This window comes from Aquila chrysaetos, chromosome 8 (assembly GCF_900496995.4).
Source record: "Aquila chrysaetos chrysaetos chromosome 8, bAquChr1.4, whole genome shotgun sequence".
Taxonomy (NCBI): domain Eukaryota; kingdom Metazoa; phylum Chordata; class Aves; order Accipitriformes; family Accipitridae; genus Aquila; species Aquila chrysaetos.
In genome coordinates, this window is record NC_044011.1 from 16,471,149 (window position 1) to 16,489,874 (window position 18,726).

The 18,726-nt window shown below is 42.8% G+C and overlaps 2 protein-coding genes across 2 annotated transcripts in view; both read left to right on the plus strand.

The window, feature by feature from the left end:
- The window catches only part of SCAF8 (SR-related CTD associated factor 8), a 168,906-nt gene extending 157,175 nt beyond the window's left edge, over positions 1 to 11,731 (plus strand). The window contains exon 21 of the mRNA XM_030022347.2: positions 11,640 to 11,731. The gene's annotated coding sequence lies outside the window, so the exon portion shown is untranslated. The remainder of the gene's footprint in view (positions 1 to 11,639) is intronic.
- Positions 11,732 to 11,759: 28 nt separating this feature from the next.
- TIAM2 (TIAM Rac1 associated GEF 2) overlaps positions 11,760 to 18,726 on the plus strand; it is a 142,231-nt gene continuing 135,264 nt past the window's right edge. The window contains exon 1 of the mRNA XM_041125371.1: positions 11,760 to 11,797. The gene's annotated coding sequence lies outside the window, so the exon portion shown is untranslated. The remainder of the gene's footprint in view (positions 11,798 to 18,726) is intronic.

Below are 18,726 nucleotides of genomic sequence, written 5' to 3' on the forward strand. Positions count from 1 at the left end.
GCGAATGCCCTGGTGCTTCCACCATGGATCAGCCCAGGGGACGTGCGGAAGGAGTGACCGGTGGTTGTGTCGGGCTGACAGGCTTCACCCAGCCCTCAGCCCCCTCCTTGTCCTCCTCCTGGCTGCTCTCCTGGTGCACCAGATGTGCTCGCTGCCAGCAGCAAGTTTGTTAGTCAGGGGCTGGAATGCGTGGGATGACCAGGGAACGGTAAAGTATAAAGGGAATTTAGGAGTTGAGCGGGGCTGGGACCTCTCAGATTTACATTAATTTATGCGCTACTGCAATATACATACCAAGCATAAATGCACACTGTGTTTAAAAGGGATTAAATGGTTAAGTTCAAAATTCCTTGTGTGCTGAGCATGGTCTAGATGGTTTATAGCTGTAAGCATGCAAAAGGTTTACTTACAAAATTGATTTATACGTTCATTTATGTTCTTGAATATTGAGAACAGGCAAGGAATTAGCAGTGTTGCCTGAGCTGCACTAGCACATTTTTCACCTTATATGGAGAATTGCCTGTCACTTATCAAGCAGGGTCAGATTTGCTGTTATTGTCACATTCCTTAAAGTTGGAAGAAATCGCATTTCTCTGACTAAAGAGTCAACTCGTAAGCTTATAGTTGTGTAGTTTGAATACTGATTTTTCATCCAGGAATTGTTGGGATGGGCAGCGCTTCTTCAGAAAACTAGCAGCATGCAAATTTTCACTGCCGTGTTGCGGAGTTCATTCCTCAGCTCGGGTGGAGAAACTTAGATGCTTGCAAGGGAAAATATGTTTCTGTTTGGGTCATCTGGAGTTCCTCCTGAGTGGCTTTTCTGGTCCTGAGGGACGCAACAGGAAGGAAGGTCTTGGGGAACAAAGGGAAAGACCTGCAAATTGTGCACCCGTGGTATTTAAGGGGGGAGACTTCACTGCTTTGTGTTGTCTTTATTTCTGCTATGGTGGCTGGTGTTTGAATCAGCCTTTTCTTGGACTTGTTTAGACAGTGACTGACAGCTGTTGGCTGTGATGTCATCTACCTGCTGTGGAAATAGCTATGTCACAAATTCATCATCTGAGTGTGAGGTTAAATAAGCGGAAAATGCGGAAGTGGAGACAAATCGCTTGTTTAGTCACTGATATCTCACATTAGAGAAGCCGGACAAAAGACTGAAAAAATACTGGAAAGATTACGAAGGTGATGATTATAAAATTCCCTTTTGTGATAGTGTAAAAGTACAGCATAGAAGTGCCAGTGAAGGCTACGTTCGCTGAAATACTTGAATTTGGAAGGTGGGAGATCAGTATCAGGTCTGACTTAACTAAGTCTTTCAAATTAAAAAAAGAAATGCTTTCTGTCTGAAGTATTTCTGGGATTGTGGCATTCAACAGAGCAGTAAGTCTCGCCTACTGCTGCTTCTTGTTTTTTGGGTATGTAGACCATTCTAAATTTTTAGACCGTGTGCTCCACCACTCTTGTGACTTGACTTTGCATTGTGATTGTAGAGATTTTTCTATGGTACTACTTGCGAAATGAAATACTTTAAAATGGTAGTGATTAGGTGCAATGATTAGAAAACCTGGCCTGAAATTGCTGTTGCTGATTTCACTTTCATGCAGATCCAGAAGAGTTAACTGGGAAAATGATACTCAGGTTTTTCATGCTCCATAAAGGCAATGTTGGCTGTATTTTTTTGAATAATAAGACGTAAGGAAGAATTCATGAGCCTAGGAACATTTGAAGCCAACAGAAACAAAAGGGTAGTTTATATGGCTAAAAACTTTGCAGAACCAACATTTGAAACATTTAGCCAAGTGGTTGCAATGAAGTATCTATGCAAGTTTGAGGGGGTAGGGCAAAAGATACGGACTTTTATTTCCTGTTTGCTTGTTTGTGGTTTTCCCGTTCTTCCCCTTTTATGGCTCACTAGAAAAGAACCAGATTTCTTATCGTGTATGGATATAAAAGATCTTAAACTACATATATTTATTTTTAGGACTCCACCCTTGGGCTTTGGATTTTGTGAACAGCTATTTCAGTAAATTTACATCTATATGGGGAAACTGGCAAATTGAATACTGTGCAAATCCACGTTTTAAAAAAAGCAATTGCTATTATAGAAGGTAAATGATATCATAAGAAAGCCAAGTAAAAAAGATTGCATTTTTGTTTGCTACTAAGGGAATGATCAATGCTTCCTGCTGGCTTTTGCACCCTGCAATTGGAGATTCTGGCATGCAAATGGTTTAAATAATGCTAGGTTTTGTGACTGGTTGGCGCTGTATAATACTGGGACTGGGGTGACTTAAATATACAGAGTGTGGGCCAATCCCAAAGTCCTTTCTCAGGCAGAACACCCACTGAAATCACATTTAAGTGTCGTCAGTGAAAGCTTTGCCAAAGAAATCACTATGGATTTGACCCCAAAGTTATTACTACTAAATTTCGTATGTAAGCCTTTCATTATTGTGTTTTTTAAGAACAGAGTAGTCGAATGAATCCTGGAATTCATTATAACGTTAAGTTTTTACCAGGGTACTGGCCTCTTAAACTACATTTCCATTGGAAAAAAAATTTCTTCCTCTTTGTTTTTTTTTCTTTTTTTGTTGTTGCTCAAAAAGAGGTAGGAAAGATATTCTGTGGCTCGGATTTGTTTTACCTCAGGCAAGCAATCTACTGAGGTGCCTAAATTAGGAGCTTGGTCTTCCAGCCTCTCCATATGCACAGTGGAGAGGGTCATATCCAGAGGGGGTTTTGCTCAATGTCATCTTCTGGCTGTGACTCTTCTACCCACCTACCCCTTTAGCCCCAGGGGTGATGTAGGGTGCACTGATTTAGGAACCCAGGAGGATGTAGTTGGTTGGCGAAGGACCTGCTGTGATTTGTGATATAAGCTGTACGTAATTTATTTCAAAATTCCTTTTTAGGAGTTAGTGGGTTGATTGTTTTTTTTCTTTCCTTCTTTTCTCCATGCATGATGGGGATTGGCGATAAAGCTGTGTCGTTTAGTATAGAAAATCCCGTGTTGCAGCAGGACCCTTGTGAGGTCTCTAGTCTCTCTTGCTCTCTCGTACGCTTTGTGTCTCTGGCTTTGGTCCCTTCCCGCAGGCTGCAGTTTCATGTCAGATCTCGTGAAGTGTTTTGTGAGTCGTGATGCGAATGGACGGATTATATGATCCACAGACCCTTCAGACCAGATGTCTGCGGTGCCTGACTGCTTGTGGCAGGACTGGCTGAACCAGGTAGTCCCTTCCTGGCCTTGGATCCCAAGAGAGGGATTTTCAGCACAGAAATCTGGAGGTTTCGTATTTCATTTTGCTAAAACTGCGGTAATCCTGCCTTCCCTATTTAAAATATCGAAGCAACAGAAAGGGTGGGCCATTAGTGTTTTAAAGCTGATTTAATATGCCTTTAGATTTCCAACTGCATATACAATATTATGTATAAAATATGGTAGATAACGGTGGTAGGAGTACCTTTAAACATGCCTCCTGTACTCTAACATCATATTTTCACCTGTGTTTAGTTCTTGCCAGCCTTCAGTCATTCATACAAAAAATTTCCACAGGGTTTTTCCTGCTTCAGGCAGGCACCTCTTAGAAAGGTTTTCAACAGAAGAACTCCAACTGTTTTTAAAAGAATGCATGACAGAAAATTAGAGAGGTTTGTCAACTTTATTTAGCCAGCTGTTCCTTCAAAGAGTTGTTATACCTTCAGGGAGTAGAGGGGGGAGTTGGGGTGCTTTTTTGCAGCCCCATGGAAATTAACCCAGATTTACCAACCGACCAGAGTTGGTGAAAATTGTTATCTGCACATGCTTGCAAGAGCAGGCTGGGGGCTTGCTGATAAAATCTTTGAATACACCCACTTTATAGAACATGCTTCAACCCCACCAGCCTCTGTCTGGGCCTGGGGTGAGGAATATGATGGGTGGTACCAAGCACCCGGCTGGGTAGCTCCGTGGTTCCTGCTGCCTCTGCTTTGTTGGAGGAAAAGGTATCTGGGTGTTTAATAGTCTTCCAAATCCAATAAAGCTTTATGCCAAGGCATACTTGAGACAATAATTGAAAAGCAGTTGAAATCACTACTGTTTTACTAGTCATCATTCATGGAGTTAATTTCTGATGAAGCTGGGAGTAGGACTTATACTCAGGAGTGCCTAGGATGAGAGGTGTGATGCCCGAAGTTTGGCAACAAGGTTTGAAAAATAATTTTCTGTCTTTGACCTTTCTTTCTCCCAGATTGCAGGGAGGGTTTAGGTACTGCCAGGTTTTAGGATTTTACTGATATGTCAGCATTTCTCCAATCAGGGTCTAAAAGCTTCATGTAGTTTGGGTTCTCTCCTCCCATGTTCCTCTTGTTCTTTCACATTTATAAAGGCATTGATAACTCTTGCTTCTGCCTATCTTAAGCCCTTTAAAAATACTCAGCTTGCTCAGAAGGTACAAAATGCTCCTCCTAGTGGGAAGTGCTTTAGATCTTTGCTTTCTTGGTTGTGATCCCTGGAAGGCACCAGGAGATTTTCTAGAAGGGAGAGTTTAAATTTGGGCAGGTGAGGTGGAAAGGGAGAGGCAAGCAATTGGTAGCCTCTAGTGTTGGCCAAGTTAGTGGGCTAAGAAATAGCTCAGGATTGCAACAAATAGGTAATTGCTTGCTGAGTATAAATGACTAGGTTGTTTTTACAATCTTTCTGCTAATCTGTTGTGCTAACCATGATGAAGAATGAAGTTTAGTTGCCCTTCAGATTTGCATTCACATTTCACAGCCAAAGGTGAATGTTACCATGGATGTCCTAGCAACCTGCAGCAGTCACAATACACCATTTAGCATTTGCAGCCTGTTCAGGCTATTAGGATATTCTGTAAGGATTGTTCCTAAGCACTAAGACTGCCCGTCTCAAAGCATGCTCCCACCAACAAAAATGCCACTAATTAAAACTTGTGTGAGTGGAAATGTTATCATCAGCATCAGCTTTATGCTCTTAATTTGGAAAAAACCAGAATTGTAGAATAGCTTTTTTTTTCTTTTTTTGGTCCTGAACAGTAGCGCTGTTTGTGGGTCTTTCCTGGGGTATTCAGCCTGAGCTCTGACAGAGAATAATGTTGCTGTTGCTTTAAGCCCACAGTGTTGCTTTATATAGATATGGCCTGGTTTATAGCGTTGCTTTAAATACACAATAAGAGAGTTCATCTCCATTTCAGAAAAGGTTTATGACTGATCTCTGCCTGGCTAGGGATGTTTATTTTCTTAAGTTGCTTCACTGCAAAAATGTTTCGAAATTGAGAGTCCCAAGCTGGTGATGGGGCCTCGCTTGTGCTCTCTGCAGATCTAATCACTTCAGAACTAGAAAGCTGTGGTTTTATGATGGACCTCACATAGATCAGGCTCAATTCTGGTATTTCTGTGTCCCTTTCCCATCGGTCACCCTCTTTTTTTAGGTCTGCATCATTGAACTTGACCTATGGGTGTTGGTAAGACCATCAGAAGCCTCAGTAAGATTTAGTTATCAGTCCCAGTCCTTTGCAATAACATAGGCTTGTTTTCTCTATAACTTGTTGATGATGAAATAACCTTGAAATAAACAATTTTAGAAAAAAACCTTTCCACCAGCCGGCATAATAGCAACAGAGAAGGGATTCACAATGGATTGATTCTGGCATGCTGATGCAGGATCAGCTTTCTCGCTTGACTTCTGCTGATGCCACGTATTGATTATGTATTAAGTTGACAGAGGCCAATGCAAGAAACCTTTCTAACCGTATACCAGGAGTTCTGCGGGGCTGTGGTGTGTCCTACGTGGTAGCTTGCGCTTTGAACGTGAATAAATAATGCCAAGTACAGGAAGAAGCATACACAGGACCAGAGATGATATGAAGCTTGTAATTTAGAATGTGGAAGAGAAAGCTCTGCTCCTCCCTCCCTGCCCTGCCTAGCCTGGCTGTCCAGCCTGCCCCATGTCCACCCTCCTAATGTCACTTTCTGGTGACCAGGAGAAGGATTGGGCTGCTTCTGTACCCAGAGCTGTCACCAACTCTATCTGCCACCTTGCAGGAGACCTTCCTGAACCAAGGGAGATGGAGCAGGAGGGTTATTTGCTTGAAATCACCTGGGGATCAGCCATTCATTCATTCTGTCCCTAGACCTGTGGGAAGGAGATGCGCCCCCCCCCTTGATCACAGAGCAGTGGGCAAGGAGAAGGTTATGCCATGGGGATGCTTTCTATTCATGTGTAGAGACCAGAAGGGGATTTTCATGGAAAGAGAAAAGCTAGCCAGTCCTCCTTGCTGTTCAGAGCATCAGCAGACAGAATTGTGACCCTAAGGGCAGGTGAAACACGAGCTTTAGCAGACTAAAGGCTGTGTGAGTTGTGCACAGATACAACCAGGGAACGCTTACCCATTTTTCAGGGGTAAAAGACTCATGATCAGGCTAGGGTGTAGGCCAGCCTGCACCTGGAGAAACTTTGATGAGAGCCTAAGAAAGAGTGAGGAAACCTTTAAATAAGGTTTTCTCTTTGATCGTCTTCCTAGTTGGGACACTGAAACCACTCGCTGGCTGGGAGTATACCTGGTTTCAGTTGTGGTATATACATAATGCTGTGTACATTCCTGTCAAGTATCAGTGTCGTCCCTCATTGCTTGCCTGAGCCAACTAATTCATGACTGCAGTTCTTTGGCAGGGCTTTGCAAATGCGTATTGAACCTCCAGCCTGTGTTTGTTTATTTTGTAAAAATGCAATAATTCAAAAAAATTAAATAGATGGCTATGAAATCCAAGGCAAGAAAACGTAAGACTTCCTAAAGAAGAAAGTAAAATAAAAAATAACTCAGAAGTTCAACACAGAAAGTTTGGGTTTGTTGTTGTTGTTGTTGTGTGGTGGGTGTTTGCTTTTTTTTTTTTGAAGTTGAGTAAAGAGGAAAGCAGTTTAGTGCAGACCTAATTAATGGGCATTTCTCTGGGGTGGAGTGATCTCTGTTCAGTCACACCTTCTCCAGAGTAACTCAAGTGGATTAATCAATGATCATCTTTCTAATTAAACTGCTCAGTAGAGAGTTAGAGGCTTTAGATGATGGTCATTAGTTTTCTGTAGAATCAGTGAATTAAAGGTAAGTAATGTTAACAAGATGTTCCTTTTTCTCATGGGATCAGTCAAAGGTTAGGGAAAAGGTCAGCACTTTTGTTCATGTGCTGCCTCTGAAATGTAAATCATGAACAACAAAAAAAATTACTTTCAAGTGCTGTCAGAAATCTATTCTGAAAATGGCGAGAAAGGCAGGGAAAGAAATGCCTTGGATCATCCCAGACATACGTACCCGCTTGGCTCAGTTTTACATCTGACAGAGCAGTTAGGGTAGATCCTGAAACTCTGCTCGGGAATGTGAAGTTTCCTGAAACAAACACCCAGGCACAGGGAAGTGAAGTCCAGCTTTCCTGGTGCGGACGGCTTCTGCCTTCGGGGCAGAGCTGCACACTGTGGCACAGGCCTGCCTTTGCGGGCAGGCCCGTCGGATGCACTCGGTAAATGGTCCCTTCCTGCGGACCCGAGGGTTTACTGCCCGTGAGCAGAGCTGAGGCTCAGTGTGTCGCTGGGCAGCCTGGACTCCCAAGAGTTGTGCTGCTGCTTTTACCGAATATATGCTGAAAGTGTCTGTCCAGGACGTCGGCACATTTTGAGTTGTTCGATGGGGCTGAAAAAGTTGTGGGATTCCTCCCCCCCCCCCCCCGCCATGAGCAGAAGCAGCTTTCCATGGTATTACATCTGATCTGCAGACTATTCCCAAGTTTCTCCATGGGAAAGGGGAGGGGCAGAAATCCAAGAAAATCACATGCAGCAAACTGATGGACTGTTGCAGAAAGCTACAACAGCTGCCGAAGGCATTTCTCTGGTTGTTGTTTGAACATAGACGGCACAGAAGAAGTTAAAAATCTCTCTCCGGTCTGACGATTGAGAGGTCAAGGTCTGGATGTATATACTGTGCCTAACTATCCTGGAGGGTTGTTTGCACTGCTCTTTATAGGAGGGCACTGTGCTGTTAGTTTGGCTACAAGCAGATAACCCTTCAGGGGAGCCGCTTGTTCAAGTGTCACCTCTCTCCTTCCTTCTTGCCAGACCCATTGAGGTTTGGTAGCATCTCGTAGATTCCTTTCGACATAGGAGACGTACTACAGCTGGAACGAATGGAGGTGTTTGTAGAGTTGTGTTCCTGAATTGCTCAGTACCAGGTGGTCATATGCTGGCTTTAACCAGGGTCTACAGTTTGTACTGAAGATGTCTGGCAACCCAACAAAAAAACCCCCCACCCCAAACCGTTGGTGTTTGCTCTCTGCTCATGCAGGTAGCAGCTGCCCCGAGTTTGTACAGCCCTTCCCAGATCGCAATTGAGGAACTACATCTGTGACTTGAATGTTGCTATTGAGTGTATAATGTAATTCACTCACTTTACAACAGAGCTGGAAGGGCCCATAGTATCTTTGTACTTGTGTCTTTACTTCACTGCCATACTAGCTAGCCATTTGCTGGTGTTTATTTTTGTGTACCCCCCTATTCAGCAGGAAAATGAAAGTGTGAGTACAATATTAATGACAAACTGAAGTTCTGGTACCATAGCACTTTACTGTCTAATCTGTTCTGTTAAGACATTCACAGCTATGCCTACCTGTCTGTCCTTAACTAAATGGCAGAGCCTATGGTGTTGTATTTGCCATGTTTAGTGCATGGGATTTTGTCATTGCTAGTATACAGGAGGCTAGAATCTCAATCTGGGATGCATGAGTTTATGTGACTTACTTTAGTGTAGCAGTTCTTTGCCTTTTAATTGCTACTTTCTCTTCTTTACCCTTCTCCCTTTTTTTTTGATGCATGAAAGATTATTTCAGATTGATTCCTGCAGAAGTGCTTTGCTCTTGGTAGAAGATTGATGAGAATCCTTGGTATTAAAAGACTTTTTTTAGGAAAGGAGAAAGAGGAGTGTTGCAAGATCACTGGTGTAAGGTGCCAGTTTCCTCCTAGCCTGCTATAAAAAGATACTTGAATGCATAAAGCTCTGTATGTCCGCAGCAACATCCTACCCTTTATTTGGAGGCCTATAGATTTTCTTTATGTTAAACCTTATTATTCAGGTCTGTGCAGATACAGGGAAATGGGTATCACGGAGCTGGCAGAGCATTGCTGGGAAGTTTGTATTCACCGTGGCAAACTTCCTTCAACATTTGATGGACTGTTTGCAGGGGAGCATCATGACCTCTCTGAGAGGCAGCTTGCTGGGAGTGCTGGAAGCACTTCAGAAAATCTGGCCTTCCTCCCTGGCCAGGAAGTTTTCTTCAAACAGAGCAGGATATCGTTCTTAATAAGTCTCTGAGTAAGACCTGACTGGTAGGGAGTTCTTGTATTACTTTGCCATAAATTGGTTCTTTTATATCAAAAGTAGTACACCATCTGCCTGCTATAAATGTTGTGCTCTCATTTCTGCCCGTTCTTGTCCAGATTGAAATGTTTTAGCTGTACACTTACAAATCTGGGATGACTGAGTGTTAGTACCGTGAGATCACCACGGCTGTAATTAGCTAACAGCCAGCTGCATTTCCCCTACAGTTATGGGCCAACAAAAATCCAGGGGAGTCAGGTTTGCCCATGAGGGCAGAGTTTAACTCTACATTGTTGAAATTACATGTATATACTGACACAGATCTTGCATTTAGCATCATACTAGGTCTCACTCCATGTCTATCAAAGCACCAGTAAAGAAGCCCCGTCTGTGAAGAGCTGGAAATGTGGTTCCAGCAGGAAAGGGAAAATGCCTGAGCAGCTCTCTGCAGTGAGCTGGAACATGGGAAGAAAAAGGGCACTTCCCGGTTCAGGGTTTGTGCAATCCAGTGGGTGAGAGCAAGCTACTGTCCAAGTTTTTTGAGTCTTAGTTGCTGGTGGTCAGGAACTGGGTACCATAGCGAAGGAAATGCTGTGTCTCTGAGGAGTGGATCCATGCTGTGCCACTGTGTAGGAAAAGTAAGTATGACAAAAAAATACACGTCAGACACGATAGCAGTGCTGTGAACTTTGTGACAGAAGGGACCCGTGACACATGGGTCACGGCAGTGTTATCTGAAAGCCATCATTTGGCTCTGTCTCTCTTACGGCGATGATGATGAGGGTTTTGGTGATCTGTGCTCTAAATGTTCTGTGTAGATAGATACATACCCTTCCCCAGCAGCAAAGCAAGTCTCTATTTTGTATTTAGAACATTATAAGTGGTTTTATAGTAACAACTAAGAAAAATATTACTTACGCCTTATTACTCATGTTTCCTCTTGGGTGTAACTTGCAGCCTGATACTGCTCTTTACTTTGCTGGCCCATTGTTAATTTGTCCCTTTTGTATGGTGGTTTTGCAGCTTGTGTTATTTGCTATTTTGTCTGCATTTTATTTTAATGGGACAGCCTTTGTTTTCGGTGAAGTCCGTTTGGGACTTCGCTCTAACTCCACTGAGTGATCTTATAAAAAGAAAACTTTGAGTACTATATTGCCCTATTTGAATGCTTGACAGCTTTAGATGGAGGAGTAACCCCTAGTTTCTATTTTACATGTTTACATGTAACATTTTAGTTGAGAACCTGTTTTGTTGTATACTGACTCCATCACCAGGCTTTTCAGTAAGATCTGCCTTTTGAAGCATGAGTACAATAAAATTCTTGTGTTCATTTTAATTCCGTGGTATGTCAGTTTAACTGTTGTAGAAATAAGGAAATTTTTATGACAAGGTGCTGTGTGCCGTGAAGAAGCTGTTGAAAATCAGCCGTGCCAATTTAAACATCACAGAAAATATTGTAATACAGTCTGACACTTTGTAGCATGAAAACGACAGACTTTGTAGAGCACAAAGTTCTCCTTGCCAGCTTTTGGGAGCTCACTTAGACACCATCTTCTGTGTATTCGCATTGAACAAGAGCGGCTGTATCTTCTGCCTTAACCGTTTGCAGGTGGTGTGGGCAAACGAGCAGCTGGTTACTCCGTATTGATCTGCTCAAAAGCAGTGGCCGGCTTTTCAGAGCCTGGCTCGGCTGGTGCAAGGAAACTTCCATGGGACATCTTTGTGGCTGATGGGTGGCTATTTTGCAGAGGTCCTGGCTGGGATTTGATAGCCTGTCCGGGCCTGGGATGCGAGAAGCTTTAAATAAGAACATATGGGAATGGGCCTGAAGGTGCTCTTCCATGGAATGCAGTCCTGTTGTGGTGCAGGCACCGTTCACGGTCGGTGCCACCGCTGCAGAAAAGGGACTGTGACGGTGCTGGCCCATTTCAAGCTGCCTTTCCTGGTTGTGTGTTTCCCAGATGGAAACTTGGACAGCTTAAGAAAAACTCCTCTTGAGGCATGTGTTTGTAATGCATTGCATTACTGGTTTCTAACTTCCCTTTGTATATAGAGAGAAGTTTTTAGCTGCTGCATGTGAGCGGTCCGCGCAGAACGCCTAAGTGAGGTATGAATTGAGTGGAGATGTTTCTAGCTGGTTTTTTTGCATGCGAGTTGTTGGCTTTGCATGGGAGAGGTTAATGATTTAGTTGGTACTGGTTCAGAACAAAACTTATTTCTAATGTATCTAGGGATACATGTGTTAACAAAACAGTTGTTTTTTTGTTGTTGTTTTTTTTTTTTTTTCAGATTGCCAGTGCTACAAAAATAGAGACTTCCAGCAAAAAAGTCTTCAGCTTGTGAAGCGGCAAGGGCGGTGTTGAGAATACACGCTACCCACCCTCCGTGCTTTCACCCCAGGATGCAGAAGGAAACAAGGCATGTGAAGAGCAAATAAATTATGCAAGGTTTGTTTGCTTTTATTTTGTTGGTTTGTTTATTTCTGAATGTAGAAATTGGGTTATGAAACAGTTATAGGCCAAGGTCCAGGAACAGCCAGCTTAAAATTCACTTTAATCCCTGGTTCTTAACATATCATATTGGCTGGGTGCCTTTGAGGTTTTAGAGTCAACCAATAGTGAACACCAGGACTGGGGGAAACGTAGGCTACCTGAATTGTTTCTCTCGAGGCATTCATCCAACTCTTAATGCCTCTGACTTCAAAATAGTTGTATTTACAAAACTTCAGTCCAGACAAGCATCCAAATCTGTAAATAGCATAGATGCAGTTTTCTATACTTAACTTAAGGAGGGAGAGGGAGGGGTTTAGGCTTTTTCCTGCCCAGCTATTAAGAGTGTTATGATGTGGTAGATGTCTGTCTATCAAAGCAGAGGGAATGGATGAGCAGTTTCTGGTGTAGACTGCATTGTTCCAGAATTAGACAGAAAATTACCAACAAAGAGATGCCCTACTCCTGATGTCTCACTGTCCCCAAAGGACAGAGCGGTGTTAAGGTTTAATTCTGGCGATCATCGGATGTCTTTCTGCTGTAGTCACAAAACTTATGCATGGCATAAGAGAGAGACAGACACTTTGGTTGAGGGTTTGAAAGACCTGGTACCACTGAGCTTATGGGAGGGCAGGTTTCCTCCACCCCCTGTAATTTTTTCATGTGAAGTAAAGGGGTTGTTTTGGAGATTTTAAAAGACTTAATCATGACGTTTTATAAAAGGGTGATGAGAGTGTTTATTCAACTTTTCATTATTTTTTAATTGCTTCAGCATTGTTTGCTGCTACTAATTGAAGAAATCCCACATTGTTGTCAATACTGTGCTGCCTGCTACACCATGTGTGCTATTAGTTAACACAAAATCCAGACGTGTTTGGGCTTTGTAGCAGGAATCCACTGTGCGCAACCCTGACAAAGCCACCTTTTAGGAAGTTTAGGCCTATGGGCAGTTCTGCACATCACAAAGTCCTAGGGAGCAGGGTTGGACCTCAACTCATCCAGTTCATCCTCATTCCCCAGGAGTTTGTCTGACGCGATCTTAAACACATCCACTGGCCAGGGCTGCAGTTTCAGAGGGATTTGGTCTCATCCCGTGCTAGGACAGGGTTGCTTTTCTTGCCTGACAAAATACTTTGGGGCAAAATTGTGCTGAATAAACAAGGGAACTCTCCAAGTTGCAGGTTTTTTTCTGACTGACACACACTGGACAGGTGAATCTTAGAGTGGATTGTTATATGATATTCAAACAGTTAAAAAAAAAAAAAAATTTCAGTTTCCTTTGTAACTCACTCATCTTTTTTAAAATCAGTATATAATGGAGCATTGCTACATTTTGTAATGATTTTATAGAGTTCTGCCACTTGAAAGGAACTTAGGGTGCCAATGCCGCAGAAGTAAATATGCACAAGCTCTGCAGACATTTGCTGTTGTTTGGTTAGCAGAGTATTTGGCCCACTTTTCTAAAACAGGCAGGTTATTTTTAATGCTACTTTATGCATTCAGGATATATTATAAAATGAAAATGGATTTGCAGGAGTGATCAGCGTTACGTTGAACATGATTACAACAGTCTAGAAGCTCTTCTGAATTTTGGAGTTTTCCCTCCTCAAAAAGGTTAAGTAATACAAACAACCCCCAAATAGTCAGCTTAACTGATTTTGATAAAAGGACAGCTGTGATGCCGTGCCATTGTGATGGATACAACTAGACTTACTGTTCCAGCACGTTGTGCCATGCTCTATTGCCTCAGGTTAAAAGTGTCACTGAGATTTTATGCACTGCAGCACTCATAAAAAGTCTTAATTTGTCATGTTAGTCGATCTGTTGGGGGCTTGGGTTTTTTGTATTTGTTTGATCTGTATTGGTAAAAGGAAGCATTGGGCCTGATTCTAAAACTTAATGAGACTAACGTCTGTTGGGGCGTTGGGACCCACAACCATCAGAGCCGTCTGGTGGTTTTTGCCATGTTTCAGTGCTGTGGGGTAGATGCACAATTTATTGCCTTGCAAGTTCTCCAGCTTTTTAGTAGTCAGTATGTTTTGTTTCATTTTGATTGTGATCACCTGCAGCTTTCCAAAAAGCAGCGAAAACCCCGAGCGAGTTTGTCAGTGGCAGAAGGTGAATTTGAGAACCATGTGAAGACATGGAAGAGAAAATTACGGCATACAGATTCCTAATGATAAACATACCAGGAGCATCCTAAAATTATAAAGCAGTGAGGTGCATTAAAGCACTAATTTGCATTTTGGCTTAGGCGTAGCTGCATTTTTGGACTATCCCTTTAATTCTGCTCTTTCAATTACCTGCTGACCGGTTCCTGGGGTGGAAGCAGCAGGAGCTGGGCCTGCAGCAGTTCCCTGACGTAGTGGTTTCTATCAGACAGAGTAATGGGACTCCTAAGGTTACTTTGAAACCTGGGGTCTCCTGCTGTAGACCAGCAGACTCACTTGAACAGGAATCTAATTAAAAAGTCCAAGATATTGAATAAAGCTCACAAGTGCCATCTGTTCAGTTTTACAACCTGAAATTACTTGGTGAATCGCAGTAACAAGTTTGAGTGTTCCTGCATTTAAGTTGCAGCTGAATTTTGTTACAGCAGCCGGCCTGTACAGGCAGAGTTGTGCAGACTCTGTTAGTGTTAATAACAGCTTGGACTTCGTTAAGTATTCCAGGAAAGTATGTTCTGGAGATAGAGGTGGTTTAAAACTTAATCTCATGAGGAAGTCATTGATGCCCTTCAGGCTCTGTGCTGATTTACCAGCTTAGAGTGTGCGGGAAGGGGCAGCACATGCTGGGCACTAAGAAGGTACCTAGCAAGGCGCCATTCCTTGGGCTCTGCAGGAGCGAGCCCTTCCTGGCTGGCTGGAGTTCCCGGGGCACGCAGGCACGTGGATCGTTCCCTTTGTAGGGCGGTGGGCTCTGGTTCCCCAGGTCTGAGGGCTCCTGGTTCTTGCAACCGAAGAACCTGCTTGCTGCGCATTGCACGTGGGCTTCGAAGTGTCGCTCTGCCTTTGGGCACCCCTCAGAAGACACGAGCGTGGACACCCATACTACATACTGACTCTCAAGTTGCTCTGGAGAGTGATTTGTTGTGCACGCGCGAGGTGTAGAAAACCTGAGTTAGGAAGACAAGCTGGTTAGTGTGAGATACAGGTGTGCTGAAAGTGGTAAGTGTGAAGTACCTACTCATATGTGTTCACATGGGATCTTCAATGGTGGTATAGCCTGAGGAAGACAGACACCTGATTTTTCAGAGGAGCCTCTTTTGAAGCAAAGCTGATGTATAATTGAAATAAGGAGGTCACTGTGTGCTTACTTTAATAGCTGTTTAATTGTGGTCAAGCATTGCTGGCATATGCAGTAAGAATGTGAACTCAGATATTCGATTAAGATAGGATCATAACTCCACCTGTAGACTCTTGCAACAAATTGTTCCTAGGTTAAAGTAATTAAAAACAAGGCTTGGTTCTTTATCTCCTTTACAAGTGAAAGTCTTAGTCATGTGGTTGATTGGATGAGAAAATGCCAAACAAAAGTTTGTAGACCCTGAGGGAAAAAAGCCCAAATTTGTGATAGAATGATCAGGAAGCTAATCAAAAATGAGGAGAAGAATACACACCAGTGCATTCAGGTAAACCGTGGAACAGAGCAATCTTAAAAACTCTTTCAATAACACATAGTGTTGGTACCAACAGTGTACATTCAAACTTCATGCGAAACAAGGTAGGGACGTGGTAGAAAGAAGCTTTGTGGCTAGTTGGGCAAGCCACTGTGACTGATGTTCAGCCATAGTGTACAAGAGGAAAAGTGCAAAAACAGGCTGAGGAAGCAGAAAAAAACATGGGTCTACTGAGGGAAGCCTTGTGGCCTGCTGTTTAACCTCTGTATTCAGGAAAAAATTTTTTATTGACAGGCAACAGTGGATAAACTCAGTAAAACTTAGTTACTGATTTCCTAAAAAACAAATCTGGTGTATGCATTTTTTGCAGTGTAACCTAGAAGGAATATGTAAGGCTGTAAAGACTTCAAGTTGAGATAATGTTCCTATCGTCAAAGCTGGCTAGCTGTTGTTACTGCCTACGCTTATCTTCTAGTCGTACTTCAATTTCCCCGATGCCTTGGTGTTCTCTGTCACAGTCTCGTCCTCCACTGCCCCAGAGCTCAACTGCACTGGCAGCAGGGATCGTCAGCCTTACTAAAGACGACACCGAAAAGTTAGGCATGCCTGACAAAATTTAATGATGCTACGCCTCCAGCCACAGGGCAGCTCTCCCCGTTACATATATCCAGTTTGACACTTCTATAAGCTGGCACTGCTGGCAGGATGCTGGGATGAAAGGAGCAAAGTGGCACCTTTCCCCCACGGAGCTGGTGGGGTGTGCAATGGGAAGGGGAACGCAACTTCCCGGGGGGAGCTTGGGGTGCTGACCCTCGGCCCTGCTGGGATAACTGCCTGTGTGCCCGCTCTTGCCCTGCGGCCAGCGAGTTGTAGCTCGTCTGTCGTGCTGGAGAGCTCACCCCCTTTCACTGTAACGCGAGGTGGCAGGGAGGTGGTACGTGTAGGTAACGCAGCTGGTACGCAGTAAGCATCCCCCCAGGTTTTTCCTGGTCTGTATGGCCAGGCCTTGAGCAGAAACGGTGGTGCTCTGTGTGTGAGCGCAGAAGCAGAAGGAGCATTTGTGTTTATATTTCTCCGAGAGGCACTTCAGCTGAGCTCGTTGTCAGTTGGGGTAGATCGCTGTTCTCCCACCTGAGCCTTACCGCTGTCGTCAACAGGCTACGGACATCCCTGCTCGAGGGTCTGACAGCTGCTGCTTTTTGTCTGCTCAGAGATGAGCTCTGCTGCTGAGGATGAGCTCTAATTTCTGCTCCCTCTTTCCAGTGTCCTGTGAAACCTTACAGTGCAATCTGCTGGTATATCATCTTCTATCCTGATATGTCAGAGAGGTCTCTTTTTTTTTTTTTTTTTTCTTCTTAAAATTATGTACATCAAATATTCCCTACATTCTTTAGCTGAATTTGCATATGGAGCTAATCTCTTAAAAACCATGTTACACTTCCATATTGGAGAATGACATGTTTCAAAATCATTGACTGTGTAATGCAGGATAATGTTAAATAGGATAGCAAAATGATCTTGGAAATAGAAGATCCAGAAAAGAAAAGAATGGGTAGTGGATATTGAGTATCCTCACTTCAAAACAGAGTCAATGTTTCTTGTTCACATGCTCATGCTTTGCACAGCCTTTGATGTCTTATAAAAGCATTGCAGACAACATTAAAAAGAAATTTGTGGGGGATTTTTTTCTCTCTGAAAGACAACATTTAAGAAAATGTTACCTCTTCGTATTTGCTGTTACAAGCAAACTTAGTGCTTAGTCCAGTCCAAACATTGCATACATTTGCATGACCTGAAATTTTAATTACTGTTCTGTCTGACCTGTTGTTGGCATTTAAAAAAAAAAATTATTATTGATGGAACTGAACAGGTGTGCTAAATTTGAGATTTTTATAAACTTAATTAAAAATACCTTTTAAAAAAAAAAAAGACAACATAATGTATAATAATTCAATGGTTCTGGAGTTGAGTGCACTTCCCTGTAGCAACACTGATCTGGTAGAAGTTCCTACAATGCTGCAGAATTTAGTTTTCAGGTGGCTGGGCCAGTAAATGTAGCCTCAGCTCATTCATTAAGGTGTTGCATGAAAGCTCCACTTTCCATATACTGATACAGTTGCTGTTTAGGTTGCCCAGAAGTGGGTAGTTTGTATATGAGTAACAGCTGTTGTTAAGTCCAGTATCTTATGAAAGACATTTGGCCGTTAGGTATCTTTCTGCCTTTGGAGCTACCAAGCCATTTGATTTCCAGAAATGTTCTTCCTTTGAAGTCTCTGCAGTATATCTGAAGAGGTGACAATATAATTGCAAAACTCCCTTTCATTTGGGACCGGAGCGGAATTTGAATGGAAACCAAATGGTGCCACCCACTTTCCTGCATCGCTGATAAGGGATCTTGCACACTGATCGCTGAGGAACTTCCTTCTAACCTTAAAAAAACAAACCAAGACAAAAAACCCTCCCAAACCCCCTCAGTTTTAGGTAGTGCAGTGCTCTGGATTGACTCACTGCAAAACTGAGTTTTAATGTTGCGGATCTTTTCCCGCACTATTAAAACGCGACTGGTGTAAGAGCTGCTGTGTTGTGTTTTGCTGGGCATGAAACAGTGGAAAGGGCAGGGCATGGTCCAAATCTGTATGGCAGGTACTGATAAATCAACTACCTAAGCATTGAACCTTCAGCTTGTTGGCATATCAGAGGGAGGGACAGAAATTGCATGGAAGATCGAAAGCATCAGAAGTGGTGATTAAAGCCATCTTATTTATTGTTGTAGTTTTATATTTCAAAGCTTTCTCTTTACCCTTTTCTGCTTTATGAGTTGGCACAATGGATGAAATTCTGTCACTATTGAAGTTAACGGGAAGTTTGCCATCAGCTTTAATGGGACCAAGATTTCACCCACGGTGTTTTAAGATGGTTTGAGTGTTTATACAGCATGTGTGTATTTTATGATTCCTTGGTTTGTAGGTCGTAGTGAAAGTGTTAGGTATCTTTTTCAGTTACCTGAAGAAAATTATACTTATTTTTACAGTGGGAAGTTTCACCTAGTTACAGCAAATTTTGTGCTGATTTTCTCAAAGCTTCCTTTGTTTTTGTCTATAGGAATGGGCGTTTTTACTGGCAGACTAACTTTCACCTAAGACAAAAATTAACAGTATCTTTTGACTTTTAAGCTAAACAGTAGTAAAACTAGCCTTAAATTTCTTTGCTGCTTAGCTGACATGCTTTAGGTATTTCACCAGCTATGTGACCTCAATGTACTTAATGG